Source organism: Terrapene carolina, unplaced genomic scaffold, assembly GCF_002925995.2.
Source record: "Terrapene carolina triunguis isolate 2854851 unplaced genomic scaffold, T_m_triunguis-2.0 Scaffold414, whole genome shotgun sequence".
In the NCBI taxonomy this organism is placed as follows: Eukaryota; Metazoa; Chordata; order Testudines; family Emydidae; genus Terrapene; species Terrapene triunguis.
In genome coordinates, this window is record NW_020664765.1 from 541441 (window position 1) to 551079 (window position 9639).

Below are 9639 nucleotides of genomic sequence, written 5' to 3' on the forward strand. Positions count from 1 at the left end.
TTTGGCCACAGGAAAGTGTTGTTTTTGACAAAAAGAGACTCTGGAAAGGTGGGAACGTAATTGTATAAAGAACTAGTGACAATTCTGTTGGTGACCTATGAGCCAGAATGAATTCAAATTAGCACCATTCACTGGAGCTGGAATTCTGCAAAATTGTAAGTCTCAATACTTACACATAACCAGCAGGGCTATTAGCCCTATGAAGAGCACCAAGCACACCGTCAGCAAAGTCAGGGCCACTGGACGCCACATGGGGGAAGGAGCAGGGAGCCCTGAGAGAATCCAATAATAGTTTCAGTGATGAAAATAAGTGAAGTGACATCCCCTTTTTAATTGCTCTTTTAAAATATATTGTTTTTCTTCACTCACACATGTTTTTAACAACTGAATATTCTGAGATTCTCGGGTCAAGCATAAAGCGAACAGAGGAGAAAGAAGAGATCTTGAGAAGCAGAAATAGCTGATTCATAAGAGTAGATTTTTATGTGTTGAGATATTTTTATGATGAACCCAGCTCTGTACTGTCTGAGAATAATAGTAGTAGATAAACCTAATATTTGGGAACATTATTGATAGAACAGTGATCCTTATTAGGATATTTCAGGTTATAAGCAGACTATAAACTTGGGGTGAGGCTGAAATCCTTCTCCTGAGCCCCAAAATGGTGTCAAGGTAAAATTTTCCATAGCCCTATATTTTCAAAAGTGATTTAGGCACTTAGAAAAATGGTAGAGTAATGAGTCCAATGGGAATTCACCCTCTCAGCAGGAGATACACATAGCTCCCAGAGTCTGCAGCATTCACAGATTCAGAAAGCAAAGTTTGAGGTTTTGTTTAATTTTTTAAAATAAACAGCTACAGTATGTTGAATATTGTTAAATGTGGAACAGTTACATACTGGCGCACAGATCTCCTGCCCCATCCCTCAGGATGATGGCAGGAACCACCAGTACATGGTGCAACATGAACAGATGGGTTTCAGAAGAGAACGAGTAAAGCAGGGGTATGCAACCTATGGCACACATGCCAAAGGCAGCACGCGAGCTGATTTTCAGTGGCGCTCACACTGCCTGGGTCCTGGCCACCAGTCCACGGGGCTCTGCATTTTAATTTAATTTTAAATGAAGCTTCTTAAACATTTAAAAAAACCTTATTTCCTTACATACAACAATAGTTTAATTATATATTATAGACTTATAGAAAGAGACCTTCTAAAAATGTTAAAATGTATTACTGGCATGCAAAACCTTAAATTAGAGTGAATAAATGAAGACTCGGCACCCCACTTCTGAAAGGTTGCCGACCCCTGGAGTAAAGGGTTCACATGAGCAGCAGGGTCTATAATTAAAGCCCATCTCATCTTTGATACTAGTTGCACCGGAGCTGCATAGATCAGAGATGAGGCTTTAAGAAAAACACAAAAACTCCCAAGACTCACAATAAAATTACTGCAGATGACAAGGCTCCTCTGATCACATTTAGAAAATTTTGTTCACAATCATATGGATTAAAAACCTTTTCAATGGAAACTTCAGTTCATGGAAGCTGATTGCATGTAACCAGGAAAATATATCTGTCAAGGCCTGCATTAATTTTTTAAATTATGTAGTTCTTCCTTCTATCACAATGTCCTGTGCAATCTCAATCATAGAATATTTGGGTTGGAAGGGACCTCAGGAGATCATCTAGTTTAACCTGCTGCTCAAAGGAGGACCAATCCCCAGACAGATTCCCCCCCCTCCCCCATCCCTAAGTGGCCCCCTCAAAGATTGAACTCACAACCCTGGATTTAGCAGGCCAATGCTCAAACCAATGAGCTATCCCTTCCCCCTCCCCAACAAATGAATTTGATCAAAATAATAAAATCCAGATCAGGGATGTCTCCTGGCTGCAAGGGATTGATCTGGGAACCCCACGAGTCATAGCAGAGGGAAACATCAGAATAAGGTTTAATATAAAAGCAGAGACACCCTCCCCCAAGTTATCATCCTCAATAACAGATTCAATAATAGACATTTTCTTAGCCACTTCTTATATTTTTTTACAGATAAAATACATTATAAAGACCTATCACGAAATATATATACACAATAGTTGCTCATTTCCTGAATTGGACTGGGGCTGTGAACTGTGTGCACAGTAATTATCCCCTGCCACAATGAAATAATCAGAATCATGAGTGGTGTTGATCAATTGCATTAATTTTTATGATGGTAGTGACTAGAGCAACCAGCCATTATTGGGGCCCTTTTGTTCTAGGCGCTGTACAAACACACAATAGGAGGCAGTATCTACCTTGAAGAGCTTACAAACGAAATAGACAAAACAGACAAGTAGGGTTGTGATGAGTGTGATGACTGTAAACTTGCTCTTGCTACCATCATTTTTCTTTTTGTGAGGAGGCGATGTGGGGATTAGCGACATAAAAAGACAAAAGAAGAGATGGGGATAAGGGAGACAGGTGAGAACATGGAGAGGAGGAAGTGGAGTGAGGCTGAGACGCAATTCTGTGCGTGGGGCTGGGAGGGGGTTGGAGCAAGCAGCCAATCAGCAATGGGCACAAAGTCCAAGAAAAACTGTAGAAAATGTGATACCTCTGTTGTTGCCTGGATGTCCACGGGCAGATACTGGAGTTCGGGACTGCAAATTTAAAGTGGTGTATCCCTCCATATTGTCCTCCCTGGAGGACAGAGACACCCTGGCTGCCCTGTTAGACCAGTATTGGGAAAGGAAGAACTGTTCACATTTCAGCATTTCATCTGAAACCACACAGGAAATTTGCACTACACTCCTAAAAAGGAACGTGTAGACTCAAGAATTAAAGTGACACTGTCAAGGTTGCAACCTTCCAGTCTTCTCTTTCTATTTTTAATTCATGTAATGTTTTGAAAGGTCAATGAAATGCCTCCTTAGAAGGAGGAATGACTTAAACATTTGTGAACGCTTTTCATCTGGAGTCTTAAAGTGCTTTTGAAAGGAGGGTATCCCTAGTCCCCTTTTACAGATGGGAGAGAGCTGAAGTGACTTGCCCAAGTCACATAGTGAGTCAGTGTCAAAACCAGGAACAGGATTCAGGTTTCCTCCTCAGGAACTTCTGTTCTGTCCCCTACACTTGAAAACCTCCTTGTTTACAACTATCAAAGCTCTTAACAGGATCCACAACTGTGGTGATAAAATGTTTGTGACTGGGGTGCCTGAATGGGCCATGCTGAGAATGACAACTCAGGGCAGACTCTGAGCAATAGGGCAGACAATCCCCAAGACTGGTGATTTATTCTATAATTAGATTCACCAAGCCAGTAACAGAACAGCTTCTGGAATGCCGCACTGGTTACCAAGAAGCCAAATATCGTCCCCTTTAAGCATTCCATCCCGTGCCTCCCATCTAGACAGCCAACTCTAATACTGTGAGAGGTTATTGAAACCTGATTCACATTATGTTAGGTTCACCAGTCCCAAAAGACTGATCTCCAGGTCAATATGAATTTCAGATATTACCCAATAATCATGCAGATGCCAAGCCTTTAGTAACTAAAAGACGAAAAGTTTAATAATAAAAAGGAAAAAGAAAGAGAGTTGCGGTGGCTAAAAGATCAATATGCATACAGATATGTGTAAAGTCCTTTGGTCAGTTTCATAGCAGAGATAGTGAGGCTGCTGATTTGTAAAAGTCTTTCTGGAATTGATTTAAAATGTTATAGTCCCATAGGCAGTTCAGATGTAGAGTTTGTTCAAGTTCTTCCATGAGAATTCCAGGGAAATCCAGAGTAAATATGGAGACTTCAGTCTTGTGGCTTAGTTCTTCTCTGACAAAGCTTAAGCAGACCTGATATGAAAAGGATCAGTCCCGAGGCTTCCTTTATAGTTAAAGCAACCTGGGTGCTCACAGCTAATTCCACCACATGGCCTTTGATGAAAACAAGCTGACATTTTGATCTCTATTTGATGGTTCTTTTCTCAAACAATACAGTTAGCAATAGTCATTCAAACTATCAAGACAGTTCACAGGTGGTTTACTATGTGGAATTACAAGGTTTGAGGAGAGTTTAGGACAATAATATTATTACACCACAAATCCCATCTAAATGATAATATCCCCTTTTGATCTAGGAGTCAATAGAATATGGTAAGGAAGTGTTACAGGACAGAAACAGGATTTAGCATCTACTAATAAATAGATCACATTGTTAGATTTCTAATAGGATACAGGTAAACATAGACACATTTAGCACTTACTCTTTGATTCTCTAACAGTACAGGCAAACATGTTAAAGGTTCTAATCTACTCAACATGGCTTTGATGACTGTCTACAAGGAATGGCCCTGTTTATCAGTGCAATATCCTTTTCGTATGTTCTTAAGGTTGCTTTACAGGTGACCCAGTTTAGTGATAGCTTAACATTTGCTGGCCAACGTTACAATATATTTCTCCTACACTTTTCTATTAGGATTTTAAATTCTTTAGGGGCAGAGTCTAAGTGATTGTATAATGACTAGCACAATGCGGCCCAAGTCTCTGCTGAGACCTCTAGATACTACAGCTATGCAAATAAATAATAATAATAATAATGGTGACTTTTTCCCCCCAAGTCTTTCCCCCTTCTGTGCCCACCTGCTAATGGCCACCCATGCATGCTCCATCCTGTGAGCTGAGAATTGAGACTGGCTTAGCTCTGTAGCATTTAGGTTGTAGCTCATAACAGTTTTTGCTGTCTCCAGGAAAAGAGGGAGTTAACATTCCCTGTGAAAGCATCTGACTGCAATCTCTCCTGAAACAAACTAACTCAAGCTGTCCTTTTAAGCTTTTTAAAGAAATGAGGTATCTCATCTAGAGAAAGTTATAAAACAGAAAATATAGGGACAGTAAGAGATACTGTACATGGAGTTATCTAGATCCTTATAACATGCCCTTCATCATGGGAACAGAAAGAATCCTTGATAAACTAGCTTCAATGAGCTGTTTCATTTGTCACGGAAACGTTAATTTGAAAAGTAAAGACTATAAATAGTTAGAAAATAAAAACAGTTTCCTCTTCTGCACTGACCTCTTTTCCTTGCAGTAGAAACATCTTTGTGTCTCTTTTGCTATCAGCAATGTGGCTAGTGACTGTCTTGGGAGGAGAATGTGTTTGTAATGCAGGAGCCTGCCTTAGATAGAGGTCAATACTGTTCTGAACAGAGGTGCTACAGTAAGAATGAGATTTGTAGTTATCAGTGTAAACTGTAATCCCATGGCATGAGTTAATAATTTCTGTTGCAGATCACAGTATAGCTTCACTGACAGATACTCACCTACAGAATGAAATTAGTGAGTTACACCTGTACTCAAACAGATGTTACAAAGAACAAGTCTGGGGTAAATTACACTTTAAAGAATGAGAGCCATTCTGGTCTGGTCTGAACAGGCACTTTGTAGAAAGGACATTTATAGTTCCATATTCATTGTCTCTCCATAATTTCAGCATCAAATATGCTCCTTTTACAGTGGTAATGACGTTTTTTTCTATAACTGCTGGTACTGCAAACTCACTATGGGATTTGAGTGTAAAGATGTTTGGGAATTTTTCAGAGACATCATCACCGGTAATAAATTTCTTCAGCGAAGATTAGATGCTCAGACATGCCGTTGCAACCCAATCAGTTTTCACAATAGTCATTTATTAGAATTGCATTGGTTTGTTGTTGCATTTATGAGACAGCTCCCTCTCTTTGACTTGTGTTATTTCTGCATTGTAAATAGCAGTAAAAATGAATATAAACGTATTTGTGTCACTCCCATCACCAGCTCTCACTCTGAATGTACGCAAGTAGTAGGTTTGTTAACTGAGATAGATTATTTGTTACTGTCACTGTTAAAACCTCCCTTTAAGAGAATTAACCCTATGGTACCAAGGTAATATGATGGTGTTATTGATTAAATGTCAACATGTGTTTTGTTTCCTGCTAAGAACAGAAGGGAAAAATAACTTGTTTCCCCAGGAGAATCTTATTATTCAGAATGAAATGACACAAAGGAGTAACCAAGGCAGGAGGACACTATCAACATCTGAGAAGAGCTCAGACACAGCAACAACCAGCAGGCAGAAAATATCTGTAAAAGTTGTATTTATTGAACAGAAATTAGCTTTATATGGTTAGACCACATGTACAAGTTCCACCTTTTGATTGGAAGTAGATTTTGCACATGTGAAGTGCACTTCTCACCTGATTTCTGTAAGCCTGTTTTCCTTATAGGATCACAGAAAATGGGGATGTCACAAGATCTCCATTCAGAATTTTATACAAGATGAAACCACTTGAATGGAAGAAGGGAAAGACCTGAGACAGTGAGAGCCTCTTTTAAGACTCTGCCATGTTGTAACATCAATAACTCCATCAGGTATTGATATTTTCCTTTCCAGTCCCAACATTGTTGAAACAGATTTGGAGTAACTTGTACCCTATATCAGTACTGGGAATTGAATTTGGGTTCCCTATATCTCAGTTTAGGCCCTAAATCGTAGGAAACTTGGTATTCACAAGGTCCCACTTCCTTCCATTCTTGTTCTGACCAGAAATTCCATCTTGGACCTGAGAAACCGTCCAAACAAATTATGCATCAGAGCCAAAGTTTCTGTGAAAGGTTTTGGTATCAAAATTTTCTGACAAAAGTGTTTCATCACCAAATTCTTAACCAGCTCTACAGGGGATATCAGTGGGAGCTGCACTATGGATTGAGAGTAGTTTGGAGTCCTAAATGTATACACTGACCCGTGGACCACAATTAAAAACGGAAGTCAGTCCTGGCTACAGAACGAGTGTGATATCTCTGCCCTAGTTCTTGTGGTCCCCATATCTACTGGAAGAAGCATATTCAGAGTTATAATAGCCTATGCTTCCAAAAAAAAAAAAAAAGGAAAACTATTAAACCTCACGATTAAGGGCTTAAGCCAATCTCTAACTCTTTGAGATCAGGATGAGATCTAATATTGGGGCCGATTATCCTGCAACTGGCTACATTGCATTTCTTGCACCTTTCTCTGAAGCATCTGTTGCTGCCCAGTGCTAGGAACAGGATACTAGACTATGTAGACCTTGGGTTTGATCCATTATGGCAATTCCTCAATTCCTGTGTATTTAAAGCTCACTAAATAAAAGCAAAATGAATTCATGACAATTCTTGCAAATGATGAACTCAATTTCTATTCAGCCTTGTTCATTTTCCTTTCACCTGCTTTTTGTGAACCTCTGTGCAAGTTCAGCTTTGTTAGTTTAAATGTTCAGGCAAAGCAAAGTTTGGGCCTTTGGTTAAAATCTCTTTAATGAAGAAACAAAATGTGTTTAGAGCTAAATGATGTCATTTAGTGAGAGCCCTGTGCTGGGATCAGTGGGATGGAGCTGACCATCCCAGGGGGAGCGCTACTCAGTCTGATTAGGGGAGGGGAGTTGAGTTCCAGACTCAAAGATCCTACATTGAACTTGCCCTTTTACGAGCTGACTCATGCATAAACATCTGGGAATTGTAAACTCAAGTGTCCCAATCAAGTGCTGGGAAAAAACACAAGGAAATAATTGATGTGTCTTCCAGGCTCAATTCAAAGTGTTGCTATTGGTCTGAAAGCCCATTCTGTTTCTGGAACACAGAGGGACGTGCACGTTCCATTCCAGAAAGAGTATTATGTGAGTGTGAAGCTAAACTCTTCCGCACCTGAAATTTCTGAGTGGCCTTCTGGAGTAGCCCCAAGCAGAGTTCATTGCAGAGATCCAATTATTATTCTCTTCTGCTGCATAACTATAAATGTTATGGTCCCCCTAAAGCTACACAATATATGGGGGAGGGATAGCTCAGTGGTTCGAGCATTAGACTGCTAAACCTAGAGTTGTGAGTTTAATCCTTGAGGGGACCACTTAGGGATTTGAGGCAAAATCAGTACTTGGCCCTGCTAGTGAAGGCAGGGGGCTGGACTCAATGACCTTTTGGGGTCCCTTCCAGTTCTCTGAGATAGGTATATTTCCATAAAAAGCAACAGAGGGTCCTGTGGCACCTTTAAGACTAACAGAAGTATTGGGAGCATAAGCTTTTTACAGATTCAGACGAACACAGCTACCCCTCTGATATATTTCCATATATTATTTAAAAAGCAAGCTACAGTATTCTGAGGCCAGAACAGACCTCTGTGATCGTCTAGTCTGACCTCCTGTATAACAAAGGCTATAGAACTTCCCTGATTTGTACTACTTGGACATAGCTGAACCAGAGCAGTTCTTTTAGGAAAAACATCCAGTCTTGATTTTAAAAGTGCCAGTGATGGAGAATCCACCACAACACTTGATAAGTTGTTACAATGGTTAAGTACCCTCACTAATAAAAAAAGTATGTTATATTTCCAATCTGAATTTACCTAGCTTCAACTTCCAGCCAGTGGATCTTGTTATACCTATGTCTGCTAGATTAAAGAATCTATTATCAAACATTTGTTCCTCATGTCAGCACTTATAGACTGATCAAGCCATCCCTTAAATTTCTGTGTCTTAGTCTCAAGGAGCTCAATCTATTTAGTTTATCAGCTGATTATCCACTACGTCCCTCAAGTCTTTTTAAGAGTCACTGCTTCCCAGGACAGAGTCCCCCATCCTGTAAGTATGGCCGACAGTTTTTATTCCTAGACATATAACTTTACATGTAGTGGTATTAAAACACAGATTGTTATCTTGTGCCCAGTTTACCAAGCAATCCAGAGGTTTTCTGTACATTGTATTCAGAGTATCTTCAATATGTCCGACAATATTATTAGATGTACAATAGAGAACTACTCTGAAAAAGGAGTGTAGCCCACTTTCTACATCCCCATTCCCCCATGACATGGTTCGTGGGCTGGAGGGATTGACTGATAAGTAAGGCTTCGTGTTTTTCAGAGAGGTCACGGACGTCACAGATTTTTGTTTATTGCCTGTAACCTGTCCATAACTTTTACTAAAAATACCTGTGACTAAAACACAGCCTTATTTATAAGAAAAGATTAAAAGAGCTACCTGTGCATAATTGGCTAAGTGATGACTTACTGGTGAAAAACATTGCCACTCTGTAGAAGTATGTGATGCATGAAAACATCAGAGGGGCAGAGGAATTTGGTTAGGGTTGCTGGAGAGTGTAACTGGTGTGTGATAAAACTGTAGAAAGAGAAATGTTTAGGCTGGCGATCAGGAAATGTTTTGTTGAAGTAAGATCAATGAGAATGCAGAAGCGTCTCCTGAATGGAAGTGGCTAAAGCCTCAGCACCTGAGTTACTGAAACCTGCAGTAGAGAAACCTCTGGGAACAGAGGCATCGTTTCAGTAAAACTCTGGAGGGAGCAAAATTGGATCAGCAGATAGAGCATTCTCCGTCCCAAATAGCAGACAATTATTGCTTTCCTAATGAGCACGTTCAAAATCGGGGGCGGGGAGGTACTGACAGACAGAGGGGTTGGGGAAACCCTGGTTGGTGGAAGGCAACTGTCAGCCTTTCCCCATAGCAAATGATGCCCAATCTGAGAAATGGGCAATAGGGAGCAATCATACACTGGGCTTCCAGGGGATGGACAAGTTGAAACCAGATAGGTCTTTCCATATTTAAATGTAGTAGTTTATTTACTCCAGAGTTCCCTGTTTCAATTTTTTC